At 46.7% G+C, this 19,789-nt stretch overlaps 1 non-coding gene and 1 pseudogene across 1 annotated transcript; both read left to right on the top strand.

Moving 5' to 3' along the window:
• The first annotated feature begins 18,819 nt into the window (after nt 1–18,819).
• Nucleotides 18,820–18,974, top strand: LOC131292022 (5.8S ribosomal RNA). The gene has a single exon (XR_009189747.1). It is a non-coding gene; the product is annotated as a 5.8S ribosomal RNA (ribosomal RNA).
• Nucleotides 18,975–19,461: 487 nt separating this feature from the next.
• The window catches only part of LOC131292039 (large subunit ribosomal RNA), an 11,036-nt pseudogene continuing 10,708 nt past the window's right edge, over nt 19,462–19,789 (top strand).

Below are 19,789 nucleotides of genomic sequence, written 5' to 3'. Positions count from 1 at the left end.
ATTGAGGAAAAAACAGGGTAAGGTACGGTGTACCGCGAATAACTCGGGCTATAGATGTCCGATCGATGAGTTTGGCATATGTATGGAAAGGTCTCGACGAGACCTAACTACCCTGAAAGTATGAAGGCAAAGACTTGAATGACCGGGAAGTTATTAAGTGCACAAGTGGTAAAGTTGCACCAAAGTCCATGTTACCCGAAGTGGTACATGAACACCCAATATTCGACCAAAACACAAGTTTAGAGACGAGCTAGCGAGCTACATTGTTCAGACCGTCAGTAGCCCGCATCAAGACACGCATTTCATTATATTGAGCCTAGCCGCTAGCTCGACTCGAAGTCGGTCATATGGTTGGTTGATGGTTTGGACCGACCATGTGGTGTACCAAGGTGAGGTACCTTTCATGAATTATAACTCAGGCTGTATGGCACTGAGCGTTGGGCTAAGGTGTGATTTGGAATAGTCTTGAGTGGGACTATTTAGGAAAAATGCGAACAAAAAATCACAAAGTCCTTGGGCGAAGCTATTAGCGAAACATAGAGCGAATTGGTACCAAAAACTAATGAAATGGGACTTGAGTCAAAAATAACCGCAAGTTGGAGAAGAGATAGCAAGCTTGCGTAGAACATTTATAACTAGTGCGTGGTATGACCAACAAAAATGTGTATGGGGCCAAGGCGCTGGCTGGCCTCCAAAGTGGTGATATGGGCGATTCAAAGTTTGTACCCAAGTATGAACAAGTATGGAAAAAACAGGGTAAGGTACCAAGTACCATGAATAACTTCGGCTGTAGATGGCCTAGCGAGGCAAACCGCATATCGTTGGAAAGGTATTGGGGAGACCTATCTACCCTGAAAGTTTCATGAGGCTGAGTTGAAAGACCACGGAGATATTAGGTGATGATGGTCCAATTCGGGGACCAAGTCGCAGGAAATGGCACTTGACCAAAATCACGCTTGGAAGGTGAATACCGGCTTACCGGTAAGAGATAGCGACTTGGCGTAGAATATTCATAAGTTGGGCGTGTAAAGACGCAACTTTCATTATATGGGGGCAACCCGGTCAGGGTGCTCCAAGTCGGTCGTTTGGTCGGTTTATGGTTTGGGCCGACCATGTGGTGTACCAAGAAGAGGTACCTTTCATGAATTATAACTCGGTCAGTTTGCCACCGAGCGACAAGTTGCGATGTGATTTGGAATGGTTCTGAGTGGGACTATCAAGCAAAAATACAAATAGAAAATCAGCTTGTCCATGGCCGAAGCTATTAGTGAAACATATAGCAAAATGGGTCCAAAAACGAATGAAATGGGAATTGGACCAAGAATAACGGCAAGTTGGAGAAGAGATAGCAAGTTGGCGTAGAACAATTATATTTGGTGCATGGCATGACCAACAAAAAAGTATATGGGGCCAAGGTGCTAGCTGGCCTCCAAAGTGGAGATATGGGCGATCCAAAGTTTGTACCCAAGTACGAACAAGTATGGAAAAAACAGGGTAAGGTACCAAGTACCATTAATAACTTCGGCTGTAGATGGCCGAGCGAGGCAAACGGCTCACCGTTGGAAAGGTCTTGGGGAGACCTATCTACCCTGAAAGTTTTATGAGGCTGAGTTGAAAGACCACGGAGATATTAGGTGATGATGGTCCAATTCGGGGACCAAGTCGCAGGAAATGGCACTTGACCAAAATCACCCTTGGAAGGTGAATACCGGCTTACCGGTAAGAGATAGCGACTTGGCGTAGAATATTCATAAGTTGGGCGTGTAGAGACGCAACTTTCATTATATGGGGGCAACCCGGTCAGGGTGCTCCAAGTCGGTCGTTTGGTCGGTATATGGTTTGGGCCGACCACATGGTGTACCAAGTTGAGGTATCTTTCATGAATTATAACTCGGTCAGTTTGCCACCGAGCGACAAGTTGCGGTGTGTTTTGGAATGGTCTTGAGTGGGACTATCAAGCAAAAATACAAACAGAATATCAGCTTGTCCATGGCCGAAGCTATTAGTGAAACATATAGCAAAATGGGTCCGAAAACGAATGAAATGGGACTTGGACCAAGAATAACGGCAAGTTAGAGAAGAGATAGCAAGTTGGCGTAGAACAATTATATTTAGTGCATGGTATGACCAAGAAAAAAGTATATGGGGCAAAGGTGCTGGCTGGCCTCCAAAGTGGAGATATGGGCGATACAAAGTTTGTACCCAAGTATGGCAAAAACTGGTAGAGGTACCTTTCATGAATTACTGCTCAGGCTGTATGGCACTTAGCGGGACGCTTGGCTCTGGTATGGAATAGTCTTGAGTGGGACTATCAAGGAAAAATACGAACAAAAAATCACCATGTCCACGGACGAAGGTATTAGCGAAACTTAGAGCGAAATTGCGACCAAGTCGCTGGAAATGGCCCTTGGACCAAGTATACCGTCAAGGCGGTACGAGATAGCGAGTTGACGTGGAATATTTATAAGTTTGCCTCCACGAGACGAAAGTTTAGTTATATGGGGCCAACCCGCTCAGGGTTGTCCAAGTCGGTCATATGGCTGATCGAAATTTTCGACCAAGTACTGAGAAAACAGGGTAAGGTACCGTGTACCTCGAATAACTTTGGCTGTAGATGTCCGAGCGAGGCGAACGGCATAGCGTTGGAAAGGTCTTGAGGTGTTCTAGGCACCCTGAAAGTATGAGAAGGCTACCTGGAAAACTCGTGGAGATATTAGAGAAACATAGGGCCCAAAAGATACCAAGTCGCAGGAAATGGGCCCTCCATGAACACCCTAAAATCCCAATTACGGCTAAGTTGCAGGCCAGCTAGCGAAGTGAAATGTTCTAGGCATAACTAGAACACGTTAAGGCGCAACTTTTTGAATCAGAACTTTTTTCGATATCTGGCCCCCAAAGGGGGGATATGGTCGATCCAAGGATTTTTCCAAGTTTCGGTACTTTTTACGGTATCACTCATAGCTCCGGCTGTAAGCAAGCAAATGACAATCTAAGACATGATTTGGAAAGGTATTGAGTAGTACTAACTTACGTTAGAACACAGCGAAGCGCTATCGGTTCATGGCAAGGCCGATATAAGCAGTCAAAGATGAAAAATGTTGACAAAATGAACAAAAATTACCTTGGTACGCGAATAGCGGCCAGGGATGAAGAGGTACGAAGGTGGTGTAGAAGAATTATAATTAGGGCTTGGTACGCTCTAAAAGTTTGCCGAAGACCGCAAAGCGCTCAGACCCATAGAAAGGGGTCATTTGGGCCGAACAGTGCGTGCAAAGAGGTGAAAATGCAAAAATTGCACTTTGTGGGGCGATTTGCGGGGGGAAGGAGGGGTCGGAGGGCAAAATGTCTCTTGACCAAAAAGTCTTATCTCGTCGAGATCTAAAACATTGCCGAAGACCGCAAAGCGCTAGCTCGCAATCGAAAAATCGAGGATTTGAAAATTTTCTAAGTCTTTGGCTCCCTAAGGAAAAGTTTCAAAAATCACGTTTGTCCCCAATTTTGAAGGGGAAGGAGTCGGTTCCGGGGCATGGTGTCTTCGGCAAAAAGTCTTATCTTTTTGCGTACTTTCGACTAGTTCAATAAAAATTTTTGACCCAAAATTTGTTCGGCGGACCCCTAGGTCGAAAAACCCGAAAAAATCCCAAAAAAGTCGAAAATGTCGAAAAATGAGAAAACCTCATATTCGGACTCTACACGAGCCCCAGATATTGAAAAGTGAAATCCGCGGTCGATTTGGAACAAAAAATTTACCTAGGCAAAGTTGTATGGAGGTAGGGACCCCTGAGAAAAAAGTTTGGTCCCGAGGCTCCTTGGACCACCAAGTCCCTAGGTCGGACCAAAATCGGAAAAAATCCGACCAAAGTCGAAAGTGTCGAAAATTTTAAAAAACCCCTTTTGGGGCCCTGTGGCCTCCCTAGATAATGAAAAGTGAGGTCCGCGGCCGATCCGGAAGAAAAACTTGACCTAGGGAAACTTGTATGACGGTGGGGACCCAAAAAAATTTCGATGAGTGTAGTTTAGACAGGCCGGAAAATGTATCGGTGGTCCGTATCAAGGGACGTCTTTTAGTTCCATGGGGTGGTGGTCGTCGAACAAAGTCGCCTAGGTCGACCACCAGAAAGACCAGTCGTGTTGTAATGGATGTTTTGACCACTTTACTAGGGAAACCTAGTAGGTCGAAGCAAATTTGGGGTTCGAGATGAGTTGGTGAAAGTTGGTCCAACCTAGGTGTGCTTGGTGGAGGTTGACCATGAAAGTAGAGCATGATGGGAATGACCATAACTTTGGTTCTAGATGTCGGATCGGTACACTTTCGGCAGTTTTGGAAAGGTGAAGGCCTGCTCTAGCTATGTTTCCTACCAAGCTGAGCGCCTACTAGTGACCCGGAGGAGGTATTAAGGGTCAAAGGCAAAAAGGGGTACCCTAAAGTGCATGTGACCAAGAAAATGGGAAAAACGGTATCGCCTATAGCTCAGGCTGTATGGCTCGGATCGGAAAGCTTGGATATGCGTTGGAAAGGTCTTGACGAGCGCTAGCTATGTGTCCTACCAAGCGAAGCGCTAGGTGTTGAGCAAGTCGGTCATATTAGAGGGCAAAGGTGAAAAATGGTGGTTTAGAGGCGAAAATTCACCTTATGATCGAAAATAGCGGGCGAACGATAAGAGCTACGAACACGGCGTAGAACAATCATAAGTACGTTACCACAAGACCTAACTTTGGCCAATATAGAGCGAGAAGATCGGAGGTACCCATCAGGGTGATATGGCTGGTTCAAAGTTGGACCAAAACGAGACTTGAGAAATGGGTTGAAACACGGTATCGCGAATAACTCAGGCTGTATGGAACGGATCGACAAGCTAAGATCAGTGTTGGAAAGGTCGAACCGAGCGCTAACTATAATCCCAAACAACCGAAGCGCTAAGTGTTGAGCAAAACTGAGTTATTAAGCGACAAAGTGGAAAAATAATACCAAAATGGCCAAAAATCACACAAGACCAAGAATACCGAGCAGGCGGTAAGAGATAGCGGGTTGACGTAGAATACTTATAAGTTTGCCTCTACGAGACCTAAAAGTCGTCCATAGACAGCGAGAAGATCGGACCACTCTGGAAGGGTGATACGAGTGGTCAAAAATTGGCAAAAATGAAACATGGCTAAAATGGATTTGACTTGTGCACCATGTAGCTCCGGCTGTATGGCATGGATTGTAAAGCTAGGATATGTTTTGGAAAGGTAACACCCAGCGCTAGATACGACTAGAAGAAAGCAAAGCGCTAACTAGCATGATTTGGAAGTTATTAAGTGTCAAAGTCGAAAAATGTTACCAAAATTGAAACTCGAGTACATTGGGCCAAAAAGTACAAGTTGTGAAATTTGGACTTACGAGTAAAATACCGAGCAGGCGGTAAGAGATAGAGACTTGGTGTAGAACAATTATATGTTGGGCATGTTATAACCTATATTTGGCCCGAACATAGTGACGAGATCGGTGGTACCCAAAAGGGTGGTACAGGTGTTAGATGGTTTTCCCAGAGCATAAGCTCCACATGATATGGAAAACGGGAAACATCATAACTTCGGCTGTATGGCATGGAATGGAACGAACAAGGTATCGATAGAAAGAGAAAAGGTAGCGCTAACTATATTTCCTTCCAAGCAAAGCGCTAGCATGTGATCGTTCGGGTGTTATTGTGAGTCAAAGTCAGAAACTGTTACCACGAGAGGCGAAAATCCGACTAAGTCCAAAAATACCGGGCTGGCGGTAAGAGATACGGCTTGGCCGTAGAACATTTATAAGTTGGCCAAGACAAGACCTAAGTTTCGTCCATAGACGACAAGAAGATCGAAGATACCTGAAGGTGAGATATGGGCGTCCCAAAGTGGGCCTTTGAAAAAGTGACAAACTTCCCTTATAACAGCATACACCAAATATCTCTGGCTCTATGGCACCGAATAAGAAGTTGAGCTCAGCGATAGAAAGGTGATAGTCAGCGCTAAATATCATTGGAACAGAGTGAAGCGCTAAAGGGAAAGGATCTTGGTGATATAAGGTGACAAAGTCGAGAAAAGTTGCCTCAAAATCATGAAAAATGTGAAAAAATGGCTAAGTCCCGGGTGCCTTAAGGGCAGGTTGATCGAATGTACCGAGCTGGCGGTACGAGATAGAGACTTGGTGTAGAACAATTATATGTTTGGCATGGCAAGACCTACATTTGGTCAATACAAAGTGAGAAGATCAAAGAAACCCGTAAGGGTGATATTGGTGTCCAAAGGTAAAAAGCACTAAGTCTTGGGAAACTTATATGAAGAAAAAGGACCCTGATGGGTCATATAGGATGGATCGAAAAATCGGCTAAGTCCCAAAATGGGGATGTCAGAACTACACTCAAATGTTACCACACCAAGCAAGGCAAACTTATATGAAGCAAAGGACCCTGATGGGTCATATGGTATTGGTCGAAAAATCGGCTAAGTCCCAAAATGGGGATGTCAGAACTACACTCATGTGTTACCACACCAAGCAAGGCAAACTTATATGAAGCAAAGGACCCTGATGGGTCATATGGTATTTTACGAAAAATCGGCTAAGTCCCAAAATGGTGATGTCAGAACTACACTAAAATGTTACCACACCAAGCAAGGCAAACTTATATGAAGGCAAGGACCCTGATGGGTCATATGGTATTGATCGAAAAATCGGCTAAGTCCCAAAATGGGGATGTCTGAACTACACTCAAATGTTACCACATCAAGCAAGGCAAACTTATATGAAGGAAAGGACCCTGATGGGTCATATGGTATTGATCGAAAAATCGGCTAAGTCCCAAAATGGGGATGTCAGAACTACACTCAAATGTTACCACACCAAGCAAGGCAAACTTATATGAAGCAAAGGACCCATATGGGTCATATGGTATTTTACGAAAAATCGGCTAAGTCCCAAAATGAGGATGTCAGAACTACACTAAAAAGTTACCACACCAAGCAAGGCAAACTTATATGAAGCAAAGGACCCATATGGGTCATATGGTATTTTACGAAAAATCGGCTAAGTCCCAAAATGAGGATGTCAGAACTACACTAAAAAGTTACCACACCAAGCAAGGCAAAGTACCTAGGTGAACCCTAGGAAGAAACACGGACCAAGTCAGATGGCCTAAGTCAATAGAACAAGTGACCTAGGCAAAGTTGTATGGCGCTGAGGACCCTGAAAAATCTGGTTAGTGTAGTTTAGACAGGGTAGGTTTTTGGGTCGGCCGAACCCCCTTATTTTGGGTTTTGGCCTCATCAAGAAGCTACACCTAGGCAAACTGCCTAGGGTGAAAGTGCGAAGACCAATCGAATAGTAAGACAAGTTTTGACCGATCGCCCTAGGCAAGCTTGTATGAAGAAAGGGACCCTAAGGGTCATATGGAAATACATGAAAAATCGGCTAAGTCCCAAAATTGGGATGTCAGAACTACACTAAAAAGTTACCACATCAAGCAAGGCAAACTACCTAGGTGAACCCTAGCAAGAAACACGGACCAAGTCAGATGGCCTAAGTCAAGAGTGCAAGTGACCTAGGCAAAGTTGTATGACGGTGAGGACCCTGAAAAATCTGGTTAGTGTAGTTTAGACAGGGGAGGTTTTTGGGTCGGCTGAACCTCCTTATTTTGGGTTTTGACCTCCTCAAGAAGCTACACCTAGGCAAACTGCCTAGGGTGAAAGTGCGAAGACCAATCGAATAGTAAGACAAGTTTTGACCGATCGCCCTAGGCAAGCTTGTATGAAGAAAGGGACCCTATGGGTCATATGGAAATACATGAAAAATCGGCTAAGTCCCAAAATTGGGATGTCTGAACTACACTAAAAAGTTACCACATCAAGCAAGGCAAAGTACCTAGGTGAACCCTAGGAAGAAACACGGACCAAGTCAGATGGCCTAAGTCAATAGAACAAGTGACCTAGGCAAAGTTGTATGGCGCTGAGGACCCTGAAAAATCTGGTTAGTGTAGTTTAGACAGGGTAGGTTTTTGGGTCGGCCGAACCCCCTTATTTTGGGTTTTGGCCTCATCAAGAAGCTACACCTAGGCAAACTGCCTAGGGTGAAAGTGCGAAGACCAATCGAATAGTAAGACAAGTTTTGACCGATCGCCCTAGGCAAGCTTGTATGAAGAAAGGGACCCTAAGGGTCATATGGAAATACATGAAAAATCGGCTAAGTCCCAAAATTGGGATGTCAGAACTACACTAAAAAGTTACCACATCAAGCAAGGCAAAGTACCTAGGTGAACCCTAGGAAGAAACACGGACCAAGTCAGATGGCCTAAGTCAAGAGTATAAGTGACCTAGGCAAAGTTGTATGGCGCTGAGGACCCTGAAAAATCTGGTTAGTGTAGTTTAGACAGGGTAGGTTTTTGGGTCGGCCGAACCCCCTTATTTTGGGTTTTGGCCTCATCAAGAAGCTACACCTAGGCAGTTTGCCTAGGGTGAAAGTGCGAAGACCAATCGAATAGTAAGACAAGTTTTGACCGATCGCCCTAGGCAAGCTTGTATGAAGAAAGGGACCCTTAGGGTCATATGGAAATTCATGAAAAATCGGCTAAGTCCCAAAATTGGGATGTCTGAACTACACTAAAAAGTTACCACATCAAGCAAGGCAAAGTACCTAGGTGAACCCTAGGAAGAAACACGGACCAAGTCAGATGGCCTAAGTCAAGAGTACAAGTGACCTAGGCAAAGTTGTATGGCGCTGAGGACCCTGAAAAATCGGGTTAGTGTAGTTCTGACAGGGGAGGTTTCTGGGTCGGCTGAACCTCCTTATTTCGGGTTTTGGCCTCCTCAAGAAGACAGACCTAGGCAAACTGCCTAGGGTGAAAGTGCGAAGACCAATCGAATAGTAAGACAAGTTTTGACCGATCGCCCTAGGCAAGCTTGTATGAAGAAAGGGACCCTACGGGTCATATGGAAATACATGAAAAATCGGCTAAGTCCCAAAATTGGGATGTCAGAACTACACTAAAAAGTTACCACATGAAGCAAGGCAAAGTACCTAGGTGAACCCTAGGAAGAAACACGGACCAAGTCAGATGGCCTAAGTCAAGGGTACAAGTGACCTAGGCAAAGTTGTATGGCGCTGAGGACCCTGAAAAATCGGGTTAGTGTAGTTCAGACAGGGGAGGTTTCTGGGTCGGCCGGACCTCCTTATTTCGGGTTTTGGCCTCCTCAAGAAGACAGACCTAGGCGAACTGCCTAGGGTGAAAGTGCGAAGACCAATCGAATAGTAAGACAAGTTTTGACCGATCGCCCTAGGCAAGCTTGTATGAAGAAAGGGACCCTACGGGTCATATGGAAATACATGAAAAATCGGCTAAGTCCCAAAATTGGGATGTCAGAACTACACTAAAAAGTTACCACATGAAGCAAGGCAAAGTACCTAGGTGAACCCTAGGAAGAAACACGGACCAAGTCAGATGGCCTAAGTCAAGGGTACAAGTGACCTAGGCAAAGTTGTATGGCGCTGAGGACCCTGAAAAATCGGGTTAGTGTAGTTCAGACAGGGGAGGTTTCTGGGTCGGCCGGACCTCCTTATTTCGGGTTTTGGCCTCCTCAAGAAGACAGACCTAGGCGAACTGCCTAGGGTGAAAGTGCGAAGACCAATCGAATAGTAAGACAAGTTTTGACCGATCGCCCTAGGCAAGCTTGTATGAAGAAAGGGACCCTACGGGTCATATGGAAATACATGAAAAATCGGCTAAGTCCCAAAATTGGGATGTCAGAACTACACTAAAAAGTTACCACATGAAGCAAGGCAAAGTACCTAGGTGAACCCTAGGAAGAAACACGGACCAAGTCAGATGGCCTAAGTCAAGGGTACAAGTGACCTAGGCAAAGTTGTATGGCGCTGAGGACCCTGAAAAATCGGGTTAGTGTAGTTCAGACAGGGGAGGTTTCTGGGTCGGCCGGACCTCCTTATTTCGGGTTTTGGCCTCCTCAAGAAGACAGACCTAGGCGAACTGCCTAGGGTGAAAGTGCGAAGACCAATCGAATAGTAAGACGAGTTTTGACCGATCGCCCTAGGCAAGCTTGTATGAAGAAAGGGACCCTATGGGTCATATGGAAATATATGAAAAATCGGCTAAGTCCCAAAATTGGAATGTCAGAACTACACTAAAAAGTTACCACATTAGCAAGGCAGACTTGTATGAAGAACGGGACCCTGGTGAAAGTAGCAAATATCCCAAACCGAACATGAATATTATACACACAAGAGTACGAACATAAAGGAACACGGACCAAGCGTACCGAGAGAGTCGGTACTATAGAGCCCTCGTGGTTCTACACAAAGACTTTATGTTAGGGGTTCAAGCCCCATAGTACTCAAACGGTGACAGTAGCAAATATCCCAAATCGAACATGAATATTAAACACACAAGAGTACGAACATAAAGGAACACGGACCAAGCGTACCGAGAGAATCGGTACTATAGAGCCCTCGTGGTTCTACACAAAGACTTTATGTTCGGGGTTCACACCCCAAATCGAACGTGGAATTTACTTTCTGATGGTCATGCGGTCGTCCAAAGGGGTCTAGTATCCTGGGATGACAAGCATCACGGGCACAGCTCGTATCAAAACAGTCGAAGAGGCCCGCGAAAGCTTGCTTTCCATGGCTATGCGATGCACAAATTGAGTTTACTCACCGTAGTATAAAACGAACGAACCGAACCTATCCGAGTAGGGATAATGGGCGCAGTAACATACTTCTGTGACCCAGCGAGAGTTGAACGAGGTGACATGAACTGTCAGTGGCTTATATCAGATGGGATACATACATGAGATTGCTTTCAAATCTACACTCGAAAACCTAACCAAGTAAAAGCGAACGTGGGAAGGATTCGAAACCGGTCACGAAATCTTAAGCTGGAAAGAGTCATCACTATGGATACATATTATGCGAAACCAATCAAGTGCTCAGTACTGATCCAAAACCTAAGAGCACTAGTGAACACCTTATTCTCACCCTAGTTCACATCCAAGTGATCGACCACGTGTGTGAAGCAAAGACCAATCGAATTCCTCAATGAACCGAACACTATGAACAAATGGCCAAAAACGTTATAACTATCCAAACATCCTACTATCTAGCGAAAGTCATCACGATGGAACCATACCATGATCTTTAACCTATAGCGCTCACCATATTCCTACCCAGAGTGCAAGTGAACAGATTGCTCACCCCTACCCAGTTCACAACCACGTGATCGACTAACAAACCGAGGTTACCACAAGTCAAAGTTATACGTTTACAAGCGCAAGACCAATCGAAAACCCCGAAAGCAATCTCGACCCAAAATGTATTATCCGTGAGTGTAGTCGAGTCTCGTACTCGTCATCTGTAATCGTCGGATAGAATATCCAGTACACGGTTGTCTTTCCAAATGAAATCTACATACAGAACTCGCTCTTGGCAAATGGGTGGCATTGGCGCAATCAGGAGCGAGTTCCCGTCCGGGTGCCAAGTGATTGGCAAATGTCTGGGGGAAAGCAACCATATGTTGATTTGTCTGTTAGTGTACTGGGTGTTTGAGGTATGTAGTATCCACGCTTGGTTGGGTGTGTCAGAGGACCATGGATGCGTTCACAACCCCAATTGGGGTACATCGGGAATGATTTTGTGGAACCGATGTGCCCGGCACACACTAAGTTTTGTTGCAAGTTAATAGTGTGCCATGTCCGGGGGGGTTGTGATTAAACTCTGGTGAATTGCGTACTGTGGTGATTGGGGTATGAAAGCCCCGCAGTTGCAATGATCGGACGCGCCTAGCGTGTCCTTTAGTTGATGGTAGGGAAATGAAGGCCCTTGTCAGCTCACCTAAGTATTCATGGAAGTTTGGCATAAGGTCGCTGTGGTAGGGGTATGAAGGCCCCGTCAGCGCATGCACAATCGGGCGCACGAGCGCTTAGCGGAGTCGAATGCCGCTCAAGTGCCTGTCCGGTGCATCGGGTGTGTGTGTGATACGAGGGCAATGAGGTTCGCACGGGGGCTCGCCTCCCGTGTGCTACCGGACTTGACAACATATAGAACGTGGTGTTTGCTCCTCCGGGTGCAATGGGACAATGAACATTCGAACGCAAAGTCGGAATTCTGGTTGATCCTACCAGTAATATACGCTCGTCTCAAAGGTTAAGCCATGCATGTCTAAGTACAAACAGATTTAATGTGAAACCGCATAAGGCTCAGTATAACAGCTATAATTTACGAGATCATCAACCTAGTTACTTGGATAACTGTGGAAAATCTAGAGCTAATACATGCAACATGCCAGGACCCTCGCGGGAACTGGTGCACTTATTAGTCAAACCAATCGCGGGTTCTCCGTGTCATTGAGTTGAAGTCTGGATAATGATGCTGATCGTATGGTCTCGCACCGACGACAGATCTCGCAAATATCTGCCCTATCAACTATGGATGGTAGTATAGAGGACTACCATGGTTGCAACGGGTAACGGGGAATCAGGGTTCGATTCCGGAGAGGGAGCCTGAGAAATGGCTACCACATCCAAGGAAGGCAGCAGGCGCGTAAATTACCCAATCCCGGGACGGGGAGGTAGTGACGAGAAATAACAATATGAAACTCTTTAATGATGTTTCATAATTGGAATGAGTAGAGCATAAATCCTTCTACGAGGATCAAGTGGAGGGCAAGTCTGGTGCCAGCAGCCGCGGTAATTCCAGCTCCACTAGCGTATATTAAAATTGTTGCGGTTAAAACGTTCGAAGTTGATACTTGTCCAACACAGTCCGGCTCCGCCGACCCGGTCAACCCGTGGTCGGTGGGCCAAGTCGGAATCTGGTTGCGACTCAATGGTGTGGTAGGGCACCAAGTCTGTGTCATGGTGTGCCCTTCAACGGGTGCAAGTGTAACATAGAGCTCGACCGCTCACGTTTACCTTGAACAAATTAGAGTGCTTAAAGCAGGGTGCCCAAACGCCCTAGAATAATCTTGCATGGAATAATGGAATACGACCTTGGTCTAATCTTTCATTGGTTTGTACTCAGACCGGAGGTAATGATTAACAGAAGTAGTTGGGGACACTAGTATTACGGCGCGAGAGGTGAAATTCGTAGACCGTCGTAAGACTAACTAAAGCGAAGGCATTTGTCAAGGATGCTTTCTTTAATCAAGAACGAAAGTTAGAGGATCGAAGGCGATTAGATACCGCCCTAGTTCTAACCGTAAACGATGCCAACTAGCAATTGGGAGACGCTACAACCAGGTGCTCTCAGTAGCTTCCGGGAAACCAAAGTCAGGTTCCGGGGGAAGTATGGTTGCAAAGTTGAAACTTAAAGGAATTGACGGAAGGGCACCACAATGAAATGGAGCTTGCGGTTCAATTTGACTCAACACGGGAAAACTTACCAGGTCCGAACTTATGGAGGTGAGACAGATTAATAGCTCTTTCTCAAATTTAAGGGTAGTGGTGCATGGCCGTTCTTAGTTCGTGGATTGATTTGTCTGGTTAATTCCGATAACGAACGTGACTCACATATGCTAACTAGAACGCAGTCAGCGTTAATGCGTCGATGCCGATTGGAACGGGTTAGGACCTTTCGGTGGAGTATGACCTGACACCTTCGCTGTTCGTGTGCGCAAGTGCACTTACGGTACGCTGCTTAGCAGGACAATTTGTGTTTAGCAAAATGAGATCGAGCGATAACAGGTCCGTGATGCCCTTAGATGTTCTGGGCTACACGCGTGCTACAATGTGGGTAGCAGCGTGTCTCCTATTCCGAGAGGAACGGGAAATCACTCAAATACTCACTTAGTAGGGATTATGGATTGCAATGGTCCATATGAACTCGGAACTTCTAGTAAGTGCTGGTCATCAGCCAGCGTTGAATACGTCCCTGCCCTTTGTACACACCGCCCGTCGCTACTACCGATGGATTATTTAGTGAGGTCTTTGGAGATGATCGTTCGCTGGATCCTCGTGAACCGCGTCTGCTTTATCGAAGTTGACCGAACTTGATGATTTAGAGGAAGTAAAAGTCGTAACAAGGTTTCCGTAGGTGAACCTGCGGAAGGATCATTAGTGGCCAAGTGATCCTTCCAGAAGTCCGAACCTGCGGGTTGAGACTTCGGCACAAGTTGCCATATGATAATTGACGAAACACTATAGAAGTCCGAACCTGCGGGTTGAGACTCAGGCACAAGTTGCCATATGAAAGTTGACGAAACACTAACAAGTCCGAACCTGCGGGTTGAGACTTAGGCACACGTTGCCTTATACATGACTTCGAACAAATACACAAGTCCGAACCTGCGGGTTGAGACTTAGGCACAAGTTGCCTTATACATGACTTCGAACAAATACACAAGTCCGAACCTGCGGGTTGAGACTTAGGCACAAGTTGCCATATGAAAGTTGACGAAACACTAACAAGTCCGAACCTGCGGGTTGAGACTTAGGCACACGTTGCCTTATACATGACTTCGAACAAATACACAAGTCCGAACCTGCGGGTTGAGACTTAGGCACAAGTTGCCTTATACATACATTGGCCAAATAAACAGAAGTCCGAACCTGCGGGTTGAGACTTAGGCACAAGTTGCCATATTATATTCGATCAAACACTAAGTAGTCCGAACCTGCGGGTTGAGACTCAAGACCGTAACAAGATGTCACTATACAAGTCCGAACCTAAGGGTTGAGACTTAATGCGATCTAGATACCAAGTTGACATCCAATACCTGTTGAGCAAAACCAAAGATTCCCTGTTCTCGAATGATTACACTATATAACAGGGAATCATGAAGAAATCAAGCAAGCGTGAAACAAAGTCATCACTTGGGCATGCTCGATAGCCAACCACATGACCTTAACCTAAGAGAGCATGCAAACCACATGATACCTATAAACGATTAACCCGCCCTAGTTCAATCGTTCACCAAGTGATGACTTCAGTATGGCTAAGAGAAAAACTTTTAAATGGGAAAAACTCTAAGTCCGAACCTCCGGGTTGAGACTTCCGCGTCGGAGGTGGGCGCACCTCCTATCCGAAAGATGATGAATCAGGGGTGTTCGGTCAGCAATGGTCGGATGCCCCGTCGTAGTCCAACTATGACAATCAAAGTCAAGACCTCCGGGTTGAGACTTTCCGCGAGTACAAGCATAAAGGAACACGGACCAAGCCGTACCGAGAGAATCGGTACTAGAGCCCTCGTGGTTCTACATTGAGAGAGCCCTCGTGGTTCTCATTAGGGGCTTTATGCAAGTCGTACTCAATACTGTGGTGTGAAGTATAAAGTATAGTCCTCGCCTGGTCCACGCTGCTTCGGCGGTCCTGGGTAAGATAGTTAATTCTAGCTTGCCCTATAGTGGAATGAGGACACTTAATGCTTCGTCTTTTAGCGGCGGCTAGACTCCTCCTCACGGGGAACGAGTTGACGCGCACAGCGGCGGCTTACGCACTATGGCAATCATGGATGCCTGAAGATTCCGTGAAGTTCTCCCCTGGTCCACGCTGCCTCGGCAGTCCTGGGTAAAATGGAATATTTCCAGCTTGCCCTATAGTGGAAGAGGACTATCCAACAATACAAAGTCAAGACCTCCGGGTTGAGACTTTCCGCGTCGGTGGTGTCGCGCACCGCCTATCCGAAAGATGGTGTAACAGGGGTGTTCGATCAGCAATGGTCGGATGCCCCGTCATAGTTGGACTATGACAACCAAAGTCAAGACCTCCGGGTTGAGACTTTCCGCGTCCGGAGGTACGCGTACCGCCTACCCGAAAGATGGTGTGCTTCTGGGGTATTCGATGAGTCGGATACCCCGTCGTAGTCCAACTATGACAATCAAAGTCAAGACCTCCGGGTTGAGACTTCCGCGTCCGGAGGTACGCGTACCGCCTACCCGAAAGATGGTGTGCTTCTGGGGTATTCGATGAGTCGGATACCCCGTCGTAGTCCAACTATGACAATCAAAGTCAAGACCTCCGGGTTGAGACTTCCGCGTCCGGAGGTACGCGTACCGCCTACCCGAAAGATGGTGAATCAGGGGTGTTCGATCAGCAATGGTCGGATGCCCCGTCGTAGTCCAACTATGACAATCAAAGTCAAGACCTCCGGGTTGAGACTTTCTAAGAGTACAAGCATAAAGGAACACGGACCAAGCCGTACCGAGAGAATCGGTACTAGAGCCCTTGTGGTTCTACATTGAGAGAGCCCTCGTGGTTCTCATTAGGGGCTTTATGCAAGAAGTACTCAATACTGTGGTGTGAAGTATAAAGTATAGAGTCCTCCACTGGTCCACGCTGCTCCGGCGGTCCTGGGTAAGATAGTTCATTCTAGCTTGCCCTATGTGGAAGAGGACTCAATACCCTACCTGTTGAGCTTGAAACAAAGTCATCACTTGGGCATGCTCATATTGCCATACAATATTCCATTATCTACTAATGAGCATGCAGCTATATGATTATAACCTGTAAACGATTACCCCGCCGTAGTTCAGCGCTTCAACCAAGTGATGACTTCAGTATGGCTAGTGTGTGAAGTATAAAGTATAGTCCTCCCCTGGTCCACACTGCTTCGGCGGTCCTGGGTAAGATAGTTAGTTCTAGCTTGCCCTATGTGGAAGAGGACACCATACTTAATACTGTGGTGTAATGAACAAAGTATAGTCCTCCACTGGTCCACGCTGCTTTGCAGTCCTGGGTAAGATAGTTAATTCTAGCTTGCCCTATGTGGAAGAGGGCATACAAGACAAAGTATAGTTCTCCCCTGGTCCACGCTGCTCCGGCGGTCCTGGGTAAGATAGTTAATTCTAGCTTGCCCTATGTGGAAGAGGACATAATACTCTACCTGTTGAGCTTTAAACAAAGTCATCACTTGGGCATGCTCTATAGCCAACCACATGACATTAACCTAAGAGAGCATGCAGCGTATTATCCCAATGCAAAGTAAACGATAGACTCGCCCTAGTTCAGTGCTTCAACCAAGTGATGACTTCAATATGGCTAGTGTGTGAAGTATAAAGTATAGTCCTCCCCTGGTCCACACTGCTTCGGCGGTCCTGGGTAAGATAGTTAATTCTAGCTTGCCCTATGTGGAAGAGGACACCATACTTAATACTGTGGTGTAATGAACAAAGTATAGTCCTCCACTGGTCCACGCTGCTCCGGCGGTCCTGGGTAAGATAGTTCATTCTAGCTTGCCCTATGTGGAAGAGGGCATACAAGACAAAGTATAGTTCTCCCCTGGTCCACGCTGCTTCGGCGGTCCTGGGTAAGATAGTTAATTCTAGCTTGCCCTATGTGGAAGAGAGCATACATGAACCAAGAACGAAGGTTATGATCGAGGAATGATTCGACAACTAACCGATGGTATGAAATGTGAAGAATTCAAGCAAGCACACAATCAAGTCATCACTTGGGCATGCTCGATAGCCAACCTCATGACATTAACCTAGTAGAGCATGCAAAAACCAATATATATGTAAACGATGCCCCTCCCTAGTTCAGCGCTTCAACCAAGTGATGACTTCAGAATGGCTAAATCAAATCGGTTCAAAACATACCATCGGTACCCTATTGAAACACACAAGTCGATATCAAACCTCATGATTGTGTAGTCCTCCACTGGTCCACGCCGCTTCGGCCGTCCTGGGTAAAATGGAACATTCCAGCTTGCCCTATGTGGAAGAGGGCACATTACTCAATACTGTGGTGTGAAGTATAAAGTTCAGTTCTCCCCTGGTCCACGCTGCTTCGGCGGTCCTGGGTAAGATAGTTCATTCTAGCTTGCCCTATGTGGAAGAGGACACTTAATACTTCGTCTCTAAGCGGCGGCTTGACTCCTCCCTACGGGGAACGGGTTTACGCGCACAGCGGCGGCTTACGCACTATGGCAGTCATGGATGCCTTACGTTTCTATGAAAAGTGTGTTCCTCCCCTGGTCCACGCTGCTTCGGCAGTCCTGGGTAAGATAGTTAGTTCTAGCTTGCCCTATGTGGAAGAGGACACGAAGACTTACTGTGGTGTGAAGCATAAAGTTCAGTTCTCCCCTGGTCCACGCCGCTTCGGCCGTCCTGGGTAAAATGGATTCATCCAGCTTGCCCTATGTGGAATGAGGACACTTTATGTTTCGTCTCTAAGCGGCGGCTTGCTCCTCCCTACGGGGAACGGGTATACGCGCACAGCGGCGGCTTACGTTATGGCAGTCATGGATGCCTTACGTTTCCATGAAAAGTGTGTTCCTCCCCTGGTCCACGCTGCTTCGGCAGTCCTGGGTAAGATAGTTAGTTCTAGCTTGCCCTATGTGGAAGAGGACACGTAGACTTACTGTGGTGTGAAGTATAAGGTTCAGTTCTCCCCTGGTCCACGCCGCTTCGGCCGTCCTGGGTAAAATGGATTCATCCAGCTTGCCCTATGTGGAATGAGGACACTTTATGCTTCGTCTCTAAGCGGCGGCTTGCTCCTCCCTACGGGGAACGGGTATACGCGCACAGCGGCGGCTTACGTTATGGCAGTCATGGATGCCTTACGTTTCCATGAAAAGTGTGTTCCTCCCCTGGTCCACGCTGCTTCGGCAGTCCTGGGTAAGATAGTTAGTTCTAGCTTGCCCTATGTGGAAGAGGACACGTAGACTTACTGTGGTGTGAAGTATAAGGTTCAGTTCTCCCCTGGTCCACGCCGCTTCGGCCGTCCTGGGTAAAATGGATTAATCCAGCTTGCCCTATGTGGAATGAGGACACTTTATGCTTCGTCTCTAAGCGGCGGCTTGCTCCTCCCTACGGGGAACGGGTATACGCGCACAGCGGCGGCTTACGCAAGTTAGTCACCCTCGGCAGTGGATCACTCGGCTCATGGATCGATGAAGACCGCAGCTAACTGCGCGTCATAATGTGAACTGCAGGACACATGAACATTGATAAGTTGAACGCATATTGCACGTCGTGGGAACCTACCATGATGTACAGATGACTGAGCGCTTATATTTGAGAAATGTATCGCATACATTTAACTACGCCGTGACACCCGTCACGAGACGTGCACCATGATGTTAACTAGGGTCGCGACGACCCGCTAGCATTAAAGAACCCGTGGTTTACAATATACTGGCATTGGAATTCGAAGTATTTAGAGCGTCCGTGTTCCCGCGTGAGGCGGAAGTACGAGGAGAAGGCGTGCTTGTGGTGTCTGTGGTGGTGTTTACTGATGTCTAGCTTCAGCTTATTTATTTATTTAAATAGAAGCGAAGATGTCAAAGTAGCGTCGAAGCAGCAGCGGTAGCACAAATGATTCAAGTATGGAAGTTGACCAAAGGAACACAAACAAACTAGCGTATGGGCAATGGAAGGTATCAGTGAGTTAAACCACACGCGGGCTAACAGCCCGTTAACCGAGTCCAACGGTACATATTGGACATTGAAACAAAGTAGTCGCAAGCCAGATGTGACGATAACAACCGCAAGGTACATAAGCCTCAGTTCATGTGTGACAACCCCCTGAATTTAAGCATATTAATAAGGGGAGGAAAAGAAACCAACCGGGATTCCCTGAGTAGCTGCGAGCGAAACGGGAGAAGCTCAGCACGTAGGGGTGGCGGCCTGTCCGTCTATCCGATTCCGTGTACTGGTGCGTCTCACTATCCGTCATCTTAGCGCTTTTCAAGTCCAACTTGAATGTGGCTCAGAACCCATAGAGGGTGATAGGCCCGTAGAACAGCGCCCGTTGGATGATGGACCGAGCGTGCCATGGAGTCGTGTTGCTTGATAGTGCAGCACTAAGTGGGAGGTAAACTCCTTC

The sequence above is a fragment of the Anopheles ziemanni genome (genome assembly GCF_943734765.1).
Source record: "Anopheles ziemanni chromosome X unlocalized genomic scaffold, idAnoZiCoDA_A2_x.2 X_unloc_26, whole genome shotgun sequence".
Classification (NCBI taxonomy): domain Eukaryota; kingdom Metazoa; phylum Arthropoda; class Insecta; order Diptera; family Culicidae; genus Anopheles; species Anopheles ziemanni.
Note: the sequence above shows the minus strand (reverse complement) of the source record. Positions and strands in the feature narration are given on the sequence as shown.